The following is a 14,142-nucleotide window of genomic DNA, read 5'->3' on the forward strand; positions in this document are numbered from 1 at the left end:
GGTATCCTGCAGTGTCGTGGAGTTATTTACTATGTCTAACAATTTTTTAGTGGAATCTTTAGTTTTCTATGTGTAAGAGCATGGTGTTGATTTTTTGGTGCCGCCGAATGTAGGCAACAGCAGATCTCAGAAGAGCTTGGCTGAGAGGCTCCCACGCACACTGCTCAGCCCCCAGTGCTTGCTTCGAGAAGTCCTCACTGCCACCACAGCCTTCCAGAAAGAAATTACAAACGCCGAGAGACCCCCGTCACCACCACGCCAAAGAATACAGGAAAAGGAGGTGAATCCAGACGCAGAGGTAGGAACAAGAAGGCATCTGAACAAAGAGGATGGACAGGAGCGCTCAGGTCATCCACATGCTGGGGCCTGGACCAGTGGAGGCAGTGTGCTTGGCTGGGGTGAAGGACGCTGTGTCCCCTCAGAGGGAAATTGGGAATAAAGGTTTGGACAAATACCTCGGACATTATATTGGCTGGCTTCTGAGACTGTCAGGATGACAAAGCTGTACGTTCAAATACAGTGCAGGTGAAGCCAGGAAGGCTGCAAGCACATGGTGAGCTTCCAGGGCTTGTGAGAATCAACGAAACGGATCAGCGTGGTCCTGGAGCTGATGCTGAAAGCCAGTCTGATGACACTGGAGCTGATGATGAAGACATTGGTGATCTCCAAGTGGAGCTCCACAGTTTACATCCCAGTGTTTCCGAGGGCTGTCCCGCTGTTTGGATTTTGGGCATGACCGTTAAAGAGGATCCAACTTGCATAGCATGATTGCAATTTGTTAAGGTGGTCTGATTTATTTCTAAGGGATTTGTTTCTTTGAAAGCTGATAATGCTGAATGATCAGGAGTGAGATGCTAAGCCCATCTTGTTCTTTTGATGTAAGGGAGCTTATGGGTGGAAAACCACATCTATTCTAAAAAAAATGCATCACAATGGGTCCAGCGCTGTGGCACAGTGGGTTAAAGCCCTGGCCTGAAGCGCCAGCATCCCATATGGTGCCAGTTGTAGTTCCAGCTGCTCCTCTTCTGATCCAGCTCTCTGCTATGGCCTGGGAAAGCAATGGAGGATGGCCCAAGTCCTTGGGCCCCTGCACCCACGTGGGAGACCTGGAAGAAGCTCCTGGCTCCTGTTTTCAGATTGGCGCAGCTCCAGCCATTGCGGCCATCTGGGGAGTGAACTAGCGGATGGAAGACCTCTCTCTCTCTCTCTCTCTCTCTCTCTCTCTCTCTCTCTTTCTGTAACTCTGTCTTTCAAATAAATAAAATAAATCTTAAAAATAAAAAAATGCATCACTGCCTTTCCTGCTTCGTCCACTTCCAGTAAGTAAATAGATGTTTTGAATAATAAGAAAAAAGATCCTGCTGTCTCTGAACAGAGAGAATTTTACTTGCTCATTTGCAATTTGGATAGCTCTTATTTACTTTCCTTCCCTGATTGAGCTTGGCTGGGACTTCTCGTACTGCATTGACCAGGATGCTGAAAACCACACATTGTCACAGGTGCTTTTGCTGTTTTTAAAGATTTATTTATTTATTTGAAAGTCAGAGTTACAGAGAAAGAAGGAGATAGATTGGGCAGGGGGAGAGCAGATATCTTCCATCTGCTGGTTCACTCCCAAGTGGCTGCAGGGGCCAGCAGCTTCATCTGGGTCTCCCATGTGGATGCGGGGCCCAAACACTTGGGCTATCTTCTGCTGCTTTTCCCGGGAACATTAGCAGGAAACTTGATCAGAAGTGGAGCAGCCGGGACTTGAACAGGCACCTATATCAGATGCTGGCACGGCAAAAGATGACTTAACCCATGGCACCACGGTACCAGCCACCACAGCTGCTTTTAAATGTCTGCATTTCCCCAGTAAGCTCACCCTGCTTCTCCTCTGCATCGCTTAGACATTCTGCTGTCTTTGCCTGTGGTCTCCTGTCCATCTCCTCCCACCCCAGCTGCACAGGGCCCGCTGTGTTCCTGCGGCTCTCCTGTGCTGTGGCACCTGCCGCTGCTTTCCTAGCCTCCCACCGTATGCAACCCACGCCACAGTTCCCATCTGAGCTGAGTCAGGACAGAGCGCAGTCCTCGGGCAGCCTGCTCACAAGCCAGATCCTTGCAAACAAGTCCACCCTTTTCCTTCCGCCTTGGGGGAGGGATGGGGAACTGGGTGACTTCTTCCTAACTGTGCCACACCGAGGAGGGGTAGGCCAGTCACGCCATCTCCTGCCCCTTTGCAGCACTGCCTGTTCTCACTGAGCGTTAGGGAGCTTCAGATCTCTGACTGAAGCCCGGGGGCTCCCCAGTGCTGTTTTAGCCCAGCTGTTGTTTACCTGATGTTTCTGTGTGGGAACGATGACAGTGACAACCTGAAGCTTCTGTCATCTTGTTGGCATCACCAGCAGACAGCTGTAAAAGTTTCGTTTGTTTATACATTGGCACTTAGACCCGTGATCCACTTTGGATTAGATTTTGTGGATGCCTACTGGGTTTGGAAATCTAACTCCACCAGGGCCCTGCTGGGCGGCCTAGGGAAAAGGATTGAACTTCTTGCTGCCACAGTCTCTTCATCAGTCAGAAGAGGGCAAGATCAGAGCTCAGCATCTACTTCATGGAGTTACTGTGAGGTTGCTGGCAGTGGATACCCCTAGGTGTTCACAGCGAGGGCACAGCCTCCTGAATCCCAGACATGGCTGCGGTCCTGCCTCTGCCTAAGCAGCCTTGTGAAGGCATATATATATATATTTAAAGATTTATTTATTGGCTGGCACCGCGGCTCACTTGGCTAATCCTCTGCCTGCGGAGCCAGCACCCCAGGTTCTAGTCCCGGTCGGGGCGCCGGATTCTGTCCCGGTTGCCCCTCTTCCAGTTCAGCTCTCTGCTGTGGCCCGGGAGTGCAGTGGAGGATGGCCCAGGTCCTTGGGCCCTGCACCCACATGGGAGACCAGGAGGAAGCACCTGGCTCCTGGCTTCAGATTGGTGCAGCGTGTCGGCCGTAGCAGCCATTTTGGGGGTGAACCAACAGAAAAGGAAGACCTTTCTCTCTCTCTCTCTCTCTCTCTCTCTCACTATCTACCTCTGCCTGTCAAAAAATATTTATTTATTTATTTGAAAGTCAGTTACACAGAGAGAGAAGGAGAGGCAGAGAGAGAGGTGTCTTCCATCTGCTGGTTCACTCCCCAATTGGCCGCAACGGCCAGGGCTGGGGCTTCTTCCCAGTCTCCCACATGGGTGCAGGGGCCCAAGCACTTGGGCCATCTTCCACTGCTTTCCCAGGCCATTAGCAGAGAGCTGGATCCGAAGTGGAGCAGCCAGGGCTTGAACTGGCGCCTATATGGGATGCCGGCACTGCAGGTGGAGGCTTTACCTGCTATGCCACAGCACTGGCCCTGTAAGAATGTTTTAAAAGCTGCTGCCTCCAAACCTAAAACAACCTTGGCAGAGTTGGTTAAATTATGTCAAACAGTGGGCACAGAAACTTAATGAAACTAATCTGTCAGCTGGTGCTCTTAAAATGTCCTGATAAAAAATGTTTTGGTTGTGGTAAAGCTGGGTATTTTAAGAGAGATTGCTGCTGCACACCTACAGCTACAGCTCTCCCATGAAAATGTGTCCAAAATGTCAAAAGGGTTATCACTGGGCTAATCAGTGTTGTTCTGTCCTATTGGGAAATTGCAAAAGGGGCCAACGCTCGGCCCTGGCCCAACAGAGGATGTTTCTGGTCCAACAACAAAATCTCCCGATGCCCCCTACCAGCAACCTTCCAACGATTCTTTCACACTACCACCTCCAGTGCCGGAGTAGGCTCATCCTTACAGGAGCCCATTTCTCTAGAAACGCCTGGCACCATTTACAAAGCCCCTACTCCACTGACCGGTCCTTTGCCTCCGGGCTCTGTGGGATTCATCCTCCCCCCATCTCATGCCTACGAAAAAGGAATTTTTGTGGTTGTTGATGCTGATTGTACTGGAATTATTTACGTACAGGTCTGGTCCAGTTTACCGCAAGAACTCCTGTTGCTCACTTCCTGTTCTGCCTTATCTTTCTACTTCTAGTAAGGATAAAATTTGTGGAGATCAGGGCTTTGGATCTACCCCTGTTACAGCTGTCACCTCTATCTCGGATGACCGGCCTAAAATGACCATACAAGTTAGAGAATTTTCAGGGTTAATAGACACTGGAGCAGATGTCTCTCTAATCCCCCTAGTACAGTGGCCTGCCTCTTGGCCTCCGGTCTCTGCTGACCCCTTGTGGGAAATTAGTGGTAATTCTCAGGCTCCACAAAGTAGAGCTTGGTTAGCTTGTTAAGATCCTGAAGGCCAACACCTGGCCCTTACATTTTTCCTATTCGCTTTCCCATTGGGGCAGAGACTTATTACAACAAGTCCAAGCTACTATCCATACAAATTTATAATAGGGGCCTCCACCGACTCAGTCCATCCCCACACAGCGCTGCCTTTAACTTGGTTGCCTGAGGAGCCAGTCTGAGTTAAATAATGGCCCCTTCCTAAAGAAAAATTACTTGCAATGAAGTCCATAGTTCAAGAACATTTACTATTAGGTCACACTGAACATTGTACCAGCCCCTGGTTTATGCCAATTTTTAGTATTAAAAAAAGGTCTAGAAAATGGAGGTTGCTTCATGATTTATGGAAAATTAATAAACGCATTCAACCCATGGAGCCTTTCAATGTGGGTGACCTAATCTCAATTTAATTCCCTCAGAATATTCTTTATTCATTGTTGATTTAAAAGACTGCTTTTTTTTTTTTTTTGACCATATCCTTGGTTGAGACGGACTGGAAGACATTTGCTTTTAGAGTGCCATGTTAAATCCTGCTCAACCCGTGATGTGTTATCAGTGGAAAGTACTCCCCCAAGGCAGGCTGACCAGTCCTACGTTACATCAATATTACGTACATCAGACTTTAACTCCTTTTAGATCAAAGTTTCCAGATCTTATGATAATCCATTATATGGACGATATTTTAATAGCAGGACCCACTGTTAGTTCCATGCATTTACAACAACTCACTACTGACTTATTACAATATGGATTACACATCACACCAGAAAAAATACAAAAACAGTCTCCTTATTCTTATTTGGGCCGTAAGTTTCCCACCACTCAGTCTATTCCTTGTCTTCCTCAGGACATTTACCTCAGCATTTAGCCTTGGTCCAATTACAATATTTAGGTCATTAATTGGGCTTGTCCTTACTTTAACTACTCAACAACTACAACCTCTTTTTGAAGCATTAAAGGAAAAGCACATCCTACTGCTAATATTAAAATCTCCCCTCAAATTCAAAAGGCCACTAAAGACATTAATTTTACACTAAGAGCTTTGTTGACTGCATTCCTAATAGCACTCGCTTATAATTAGCCTTGCTTCCTGCTCCCATCAGCCCTACTGGAGTCCTGCTTGCAAAGGTTGAGGAAAGAATTTGTACAGTTGAATGACTTTACCTGCCCCAGGCCCCTCCTCTCAATATTAATCCTTCCTCACAAGCTATTGCTCATCTAATTACCAAAGGACATCATTGATTTCTGCCTTTGAATGGACTTGATCTAATTAATATTTATCTACCTTTTTCCAGACAGGAACATGAAAATGTATTACAATTCCAACTTGTTTATCAAATTTCTTTCATTGATTATGTAGGAGAACTCTCCTATAATCTCACTAAAGATCCTCAGTGAACTCTTTTTACTGCATTATCATTTTCTTTCCATTCTATAATTTCTTTTTTTTAGAGATTTATTTATTGGGGCAAGCTCCGTGGCATAGCGGGTAAAGCTGCCTCCTGCAGTGCCGGCATCCCATATGGGTGCTGGTTTGTGTCCTGGCTGCTCCACTTCCGACCCAGCTCTCTGCTATGGCCTGGGAAAGCAGTGGAAGATGGCCCAAGTCCTTGGGCCCCTGCACCCACGTGGGAGACCCAGAAGAAGCTCCTGGCTCCTGGCTTCAGATCGGCGCAGCTCCGGCTGTTGGGGCCAATTGGGGAGTGAATCAGGGGATGGAAGACCTTTCTCTCTGCCTCTCCTTCTCTCTCTGTGTAACTCTGACTTTCAAGTAAAATAAATAAAAATCTTTAAAAAAAGATTTATTTTACTTTCAAGTAAAATAAATAAAAATCTTTAAAAAAAGATTTATTTATTTGAAAGTCAGAGTTACACAGAGAGAGAAGGAGAGGCAGAGGGAGAGAGAGAGAGAGGGAGGGAGGGAGAGGCTTTCCACCTACTGATCCTCTTCAGAGTCATGAGTTTTCCAGCAGTCCGATAAATCACTTCACGGTTCACAGTCCCTTTCTGACGCTCACGCTGTCCTTTCTAATTGCTCCCAATGTGCTCACACCCTTCATTGTTTTCCCTTTGCAGCTGTTAACCCTCGTGGTCATTGGGCCAATGAGATTTGGCAAATGGATGTCACTCACTGACCCTTACGGAAACCTTTTTCCTATGTACCTATCGCTATTGATACTCAGGGTACATCTGGGGTCTCCTCTTCCACACGTCACGAAACACTTCTTAACGACTGTGGCTGTCATGGGCGCACCTTCCAATTAAAAACAGGTCATGGGCCCTTTTACACCTCTTCTACTCTTAAACAATTGTGTCAGTTTTGGGATATTAAGCTTGTTCATGGAATTCCTTACAATGCTGCAAGCAAAGCCATTGTGGAATGCGTCCATTGTGAATGTGCCCATCATATTCTAAAATCCGTTCTACAAAAATAAATTTAAACAGAGGGAAATATCCCCGGGGAAATGAATCAGACTATGGCAATTCTCTTATTTACTCTTAATCATTTAACTTATTTTTTCAAAATTTAATTCTGCTTCTATAGATTGTGAAACCCCAACACAAAAGCATTTTCATCCAGTGAATGAGGAATCACGACCACTAGTCTGTTACAACGAGCCCCCTGACCCTAATAGGAAAGGCCCTTAAACGTTAATAGCATGGGGGAGCAGGAGTGTGTCTGTTCTGTGCCCCGCAGGTGCTTTGTGGATGCTGCCCAGAGTGAGCATCCTGCCCAGCAACATGAGCTGACGTCAAGGATCCAATACTGCAGTGCATCTCAAACTGGAAGACAAAGAGCCAGTGCTGCTGTTTGAACCCCAGCGACGCTGGAAGAAGCACCAACTCTCCGACAGAAGACACCTAAACCGGAAAGACCACCGGTTACTCGGGGAAACATCAAGTCCCTGGTCGCCTCTGCTCGATGACGCTTACTTCGGGAACAAAGAAAAGAAACACCAGAGACTTCGCTTACTACAGTTTCTGCTCAGTGCACGTATACTCCCACCCTCATATTGATGAGTTCGATGTCTTGCCTCCCTATCCCTGTTATTACACTAATTGTTTAAAAACTTCTTTATCAAATGTTATTGTAACTTTAGAGATCCTTCCCTGCTTTCTTGTTTTTGGGATTGTCTAAAATCAAGCTGTGATGAACTATTTGTTGTTTAAACAATGTACTGGATGTCAACAATGTCCTGGGCTTGTTGTTTTAATATTACTGATCACTCTGATCTGATCCAGAGAAAAAATTGACAAGATTAAACAGGAAGTTCAACAAGTAAAAAGTAAAAAGACCCTACTTCAGTGGGAATACAGGCAAAGGCAATAATTATCAAATGAAAAGATGACCATCTTATTCATTCACAGTAAATTTTAAAATAATCAAGGATCATTTTTGATAAAGATATAAAACAAAGTTTGACAAAGCCATATTTGCAGCAATAGTGATACGGTAGGAATTTTTGTGTTTATTTTTAATTTTCTTTTCTGATTTTTAAAAGATTTATTTATTGATTTATTTGAAAGTGACAGGGAGAGGTGGGAGAGAGATCTTCCATCCACTGTTCCACCCCCAGGTGACTGCACCAGCCAGGGCTGTGCCAAAGCTAGGCACCAGGAACACCATCCTGGCCTACCACTTGGCAGGGTCCCAGATGTTTGGATTATCTTCTCCTGCCTTCACAGGCACACTAGCCAGGGGGCTGGACTGGAAGCAAAACAGCTGATGCTGGAACTGGCACTCCAGTATGGTGTGCCAGCGCTGTAATGGCAGCTTAGCCTGCTGGGCCACAATGCCAGCCCCACTATCATAACATGTCTTAAAAGCCTCTCTGGTGTCTGTAGCCATTGCTCCCCTGTAAGTCCTAGTTTTGTTTCTCTTTCTTCCCTGCTGTGGTACAGTGTCAATAGCCCTGCAGTTGTCTCACTGCATGCTGTGTGGCTCTCGAGTCTTCCCGAGGTGAACTGTAGCGGGGACACAGTATATTTGGCCTCTGCTTGCCTTCCTCGGCTTATAGATTATTCTGCTCCAGGATTTTTATTCTGTCTTAAAATTTTTTAGACTAAAAATGGGTTGCAGTTATTGTTTTACACACTTGGTGTTTAGATTTTTACCACATTTATAATGTTATTTGCTCCCGTTCCTTCTCTTATCTCAAACTTTCCTACTGGAATCATTTTATTCTTCCTAAAGTCAGCTCCTCAGAAGGTCATTTAATGAGTATCTGTTCACAGTAAAACTTGTCCATTTTTGTTGCCTGGAAATGCCTTTATTTCTTCCATATTATTGAAATATGATTTTGCTGAGTTTTCAACTCTAGGCCAAGTGCTACTTTCCCTTAGCACTTTTCAGATGGTATTTTATTTATTCCGGCCTGTGTTACTGCAATTGAGAAACCAGCTATCAGTTTAATTGACAGATTTTCATAGGTAACCTCTTTTCTGGCTGTTTTTTTTCCTTTTTTAAGATTTAGTTATTTATTTGAAAGGCAGAACTACAAAGAAAAAAAGGAGAGAGAGAGAGAGAGAGAGAGAGAGAGAGAGATAGAGAGGAATATCTTCCATTTGCTGGTTCACTCCCCATATGGCATCAACGACCAGAGCTGGGCCAGCAGGAGCCAGTTGCTTCTGGGTCTCCCATGTAGGCACAGGGGCCCAAGCACTTGGGCCATCTTCCACTGCTTTTCTCTGGCCATTAGCAGGGAACTGGATTGGAAGTGGAATAGCTGGGACTCAAACCTGTGCCCACGTGGGATGCCAGTGCTGCACCTCTTATGCCACAGCACCAGTCCCTCTGGCTGCTTTTAAGATCTTCTGTTTGTCTTTTGTGTTCAGCAGGTTGACCATAATGTGTTCAGGCATGGATTTGTTTTTACTTACCCACTTTGGGAATTTGTTGAACCTCTTTAAACTGTTGTTTTATGTCTTACAAGACAAATATTGCCTTTCCTGGTAAACCAGAGGCAGAATTACAGAGAGAGGAGGAGAATACTCACACAGGAAGAGAGATAGAGGGAGAGAGAGAGAGAGCTAGAGATCTTCCATCTATTGGTTCACTCTCCAAATGGCCAAAATAGCCAGAGTTATGCCAGGCCAAAGCTACGAGTCTGCAACTCCATCTGGGCCTCCCTTGAGGGTAGCAGGAGTGCAGGCATGTTGGACATCCCTTGTGTTGGCTTCCCGGTGCGTTAGCAGAAAGCTGGACTGGAAGTGGAGCAGCCGGGACTCAAACCAGCTCTCATATCAAATGCCGATGTCACCAGTGCCATCTTAACCCATGGTGACACAACAGCTACCCCTTAGTTCTTTTTCAAACTGTTCATCTCAGATTGTAGATAATTTCTTCAGCTTTCTTCTAGATAAATTTTGATTATACAGACTATAATTTTTGATAACCTCATTCTTCTCTTTCTCCCCACAGGGTATCCGGTTCAGCACCATCACAGAAGGTAGAATACGAAAGAAGCGTAGGGTCACACAGAGCCCAAACAATGCATATTTCATACACACATTCACTACCCCACCCGTTTCCCTCAACCCCAGGCACTGCATTGCGTTACGTGTGTTCTGTGCCAAGGGAAGTGGGATTTGGGTCTGAGCAGGCCCAGAAATGGATTGCACAAAGCCTGAGCTTTCTCTCCTTCCTCTGGAAGTTCCAACTGTGGTAGAAATGAAGACAGAACTTCTCAAGAAGAAACAATTCCTAGCACTGGCCTCTAGATGTCCCCTTTGGTCAGCATGGTAACTGGCACAACGATCATGATAGACAGGCACAGAGGTGTAGACTGAGGAAGACGAACTCCGGGTGAGGACGGTGGTCCTGTGTGGGGCTAAGGGTCTGTGGTGTTGAGGTCCAGGGGAGGGAGGGCTCTGTTCCCACCCTGACACACTGCGTCAATAACGTACTCCCTGAAGGAGCGGAAGCCCAGACCCTGCGTGTGCTTCAGAGACAGGGCCAAGTCGTTTCCTGCACTGCTCCTCCAGCCACAGGTAGAGATTTAATGGAGCCCCAAGAACACACTAGTTACAAGTGGGCAAAGGGAAAGAGAAGCATCCCCCAGGATTAATACACTCAAACAAAGCTGAAAGATAAGACTCAGGACTGAATACAGTCTGAGAGTACAGGGTGCACAGAGACTGAAGGAGCCAGCCAGGGACGATGCACTCAGGGCAGTCTATGAAATTCGCAGGTGCGTGCGTGGGTGTGCATGTGTGTGTGTAGGGGGGTTTGGCAGTATGCCTGTCTTCCTTGGGGCAGGGGAGAAAGGAAGACAACCAAAATTGCACAGAGGACCCCACACAGAGAGAACTAGAGATTGCTTGAGGCATAGTACAAAGCCTTCATGCTTAATATAACACTGGCTGAGAACGTGATTAGAGACAACAGAGATTAGAGATGGTGTTTCACTTGTGTTGGGCATGGGAGAGCACCCAGGGTGAATCATAACACCAGAAGCCAGGAGCTTCCTCCAGGTCTCCCACGCAGGTGCAGGGGCCCAAGGACTTGGGCCATCTTCTACTGCTTTCCCAGGCCATAGCAGAGAGCTGGATCGGAAGTGGAGCAGCTGGGACTAGAACCAGTGCCTATATGGAATGCTGGCACTGCAGGCAGTGGCTTTACCTGCTACACCACAGCACCAGCATCAAGCCTCACTTTTTACTACAGGGGCTCTGGAGGATCTTTAATTTACACTTTACACTAAAAAAGTTAAATCCACGTATATACATAGGGTGCTAAGTAGGAAATCTTGTTTATGCAACTTAGAACAAAACAAAACTTGCATTAAAACAACATGACTTGGGTCCTTGCCACCCACATGGGAGACAAAGATGAAGGCTCCTGGCTTGGAGCTGGCCCAGCACTGGCCATTGTGGCTATGTGGGGAGTGAACCAGTGGATGGGAGATCTCACTCTCCCTGTCTCTCCCTCTCTCTCTGTAACTCTGCCTTTCAAATAAATAAACCAATTTTTTTTTAAAATAAAAAGCAGCAGGGTAACTGGGACTTGAACTGGCCTTGGGATCTGGTGTGCAAGCATCCAAGCAGGGACCAAACACGCAGCATCACAACACCTGCCCCTGAGTCATAGAATTTGTTCTTTGATGGGGATTTGGTTAGAAAGTGGACATACTCAGCACACTGCCTGTGGCGTAAGCCTCGGTAACAATGCTTGCTGTCGTCATCCTCTGCTCTCGGCCCTCCCACTCACATGCTGGGTAGCCCTGGATCAGATGAGCCCCCTCTGAGTTTCTCTTCTCTGTCAAGCTGGAAGTCTAAAATTCAATGATGACGGCCGAAGGCGTGGAGAAGGAGGGTGAACAGGAGCTGCCTTGCCCCTGCTGGAGGCTCCCGCATCTGATTCCTCTTCTGCCCTGCCTACCTCACCCCCTTTCCTGGGGCCTCTCAGTGCTCCTCTTTGAGCTGGCAAAGGAGGTGCAGCTCCCTAGTCTTGCAGCTGCTTAATCTGGAGCTCTGGAGCCTGGCCCTTGATGTGCTCACTGGCTTCCAGGCAGATCCGTGGGGCCGGAAGAGAACATGCCGTGCCTGGGGACTCCCAGGAAGGATTCTTTCAGGAGTCTCCTGGCCCTTAGAGTTAGCTTCAGCCTGCACTTCCCAGGTCAGACCTTCCAGTGGATCGTGTGTTGATGCGTTTCAGGGAGAAATGAGACATGCTTTTCTATTTTTTTTTTTTTTTTGACAGGCAGAGTGGACAGAGAGAGAGACAGAGAGAAAGGTCTTCCTTTGCCGTTGGTTCACCCTCCAATGGTCGCCGCGGCCAGCGCACCACGCTGATCTGAAGGCAGGAGCCAGGTGCTTCTCCTGGTCTCCCATGGGGTGCAGGGCCCAAGCACTTGGGCCATCCTCCACTGCACTCCCAGGCCATAGCAGAGAGCTGGCCTGGAAGAGGGGCAACCGGGACAGAATCCGGCGCCCCAACCAGGACTAGAACCCGGTGTGCCGGCGCTGCTAGGTGGAGGATTAGCCTGTTGAGCCATGGCGCCGGCTCTATGCTTTTCTCTTGATAGTGGAGTGGTCTTCTATTCGGTCTTTGCTGCTATGCTCGTGTGGTACGTGTGGTCCTTATGTGTACTTCCACTTCCCTGGGTTCCCCTCAATTTTAAGTAAGAGAAAAACAAAAATAAAAAGTCTGCCTGCTGAAATGTATAGCAGAGACGTTAGAGAGGCTGTTGATCTTGCGAGCTGTAACTCAGCTCTATTCTTCCCCACTTCAAGAAGCCTGTAGGGTAGCAATGGGGGATTGTAACGCGACAGAGGCCATGTGTCACCCAGACAGGTGGCCGTTCTGACCTGTGCTCCTCTCGACCACGGAGACCCTGCTGCTTCAACTGCCCCAGAATCTACTTGGTCTGGAATCTGCCCCATTTCTTTCAGGCCTCCTCCTCTCTCCAGAGAGAACGGAAGGCACTAGTTTTCTGAGCCAGGCAGCCCTGGCTGCAATCCCACCACCCCCATCCCTCACTGTAAAACCACTGCTCAATCACTGAACCCCACTGAACTCGTGTGTCCTCATGGTTAAACTGGGAAGATTCCTCTCTCAGAGCCTTAGAAGGCAAAGGCCTGCTGCATGCTTTATATACCTGTCACCTCCGGGTGCTCTTTATTCCTGATCTCCAACCCCACCAGCCACGATGAGATGGGATGCTGTCCTTCTTGTCCAGATGGCAAAGCGAGGCTTAGAGGAGATATAAACGGCTCAGGTGGCAGAGGTGCCTGTGTGCTGGCGTCTTTTTGGGCCTTACATTGACTTCTGCCTTATGGCTGCCCAGCTTCAATATCTGTTCTCTGTGTCTGGGAAATCCACTCACTGATGTGAGGTTTTCTGGAAGGCAATGCCTCACTCCCACCTTAAAAGCCAATGAGTACTGTTGATGGTTCCTTGTTGCTGGCTGATTCCTAACAGCCAGGGAGTGGGTGTTGACCTAGCCCTAGGCAACTGGATGCTCCCATCTGGGACTTTGAATCTGGGGGAAATGATTCAAAGGAGCAGTGGAGAGTTTGAATTAGTTCAGGTCGCAGTGGGAGCATCTTGTGACTCGTGGTAGTGAGTCTCTGGTCATGCCCACTGCTCAGGGGCCACAGTGCCATCTAGTAGGCCTGACCTCGCCCATGGCCCAGGCCACCTTGTCTCCCTTGGCTATTGCCCACTTCCTGAGACTGGTTTTGAGCCTTCCTATCAATGTGGTGAGCTTCTTGTGAGTCTTCCTTAATTTCCTCTTCAGCTTAAGCGACTCAGATTTGGTTTCTCGTGTTTGTAATCAAGACGCCGTGTGGCAACTCTATGTGCCCAGTGGTAGTCCTCTGGTACTTCTGAATCTTCCCCATTCTGCCTAAAATATTTTCTCCCAAATGCTAGGAGTCATTTGCCTCAAAGCCACAGATTGAGCCAAACTCCCACCATTCATTCTGTATTCACTCTGATCCCTCTCTGCACAGACTCTGTGCCCTTTTGGGCACCAAGGACAAAGGTTGGCAAAGAGTTGTTGTTTCTGCTGCTCAGTTTCTTGCCTGTGTTCCACCCTAATGTGTTCACTTGACATCCTGTTCTTGGAATTCATGGTGGGCTCCTCCCCAGGGCCTTTCCTCTCCTTTTCTTCCCCCAAAGATTTATTTTATTTATTTGAATCGTAGAGTTACAGAGAGAGGAAGAGATAGAAAGATTGATTCCATCCATTGGTTCACTCCCCAACTGACCACAAGGACCAGGGCTGGGCCAGGGTGAAACCAGGAGTCAGGAAATCCATCCAGGTCTCCCACTTGGGTGGCAGGAGCCCAGGTACTTGGGCCACCTGTTTTCCCAGGTGCATTAGCAAGGAGCTGGATCAGAAGTGGAG

Source organism: Lepus europaeus, chromosome 5 (assembly GCF_033115175.1).
Source record: "Lepus europaeus isolate LE1 chromosome 5, mLepTim1.pri, whole genome shotgun sequence".
Lineage (NCBI taxonomy): Eukaryota > Metazoa > Chordata > Mammalia > Lagomorpha > Leporidae > Lepus > Lepus europaeus.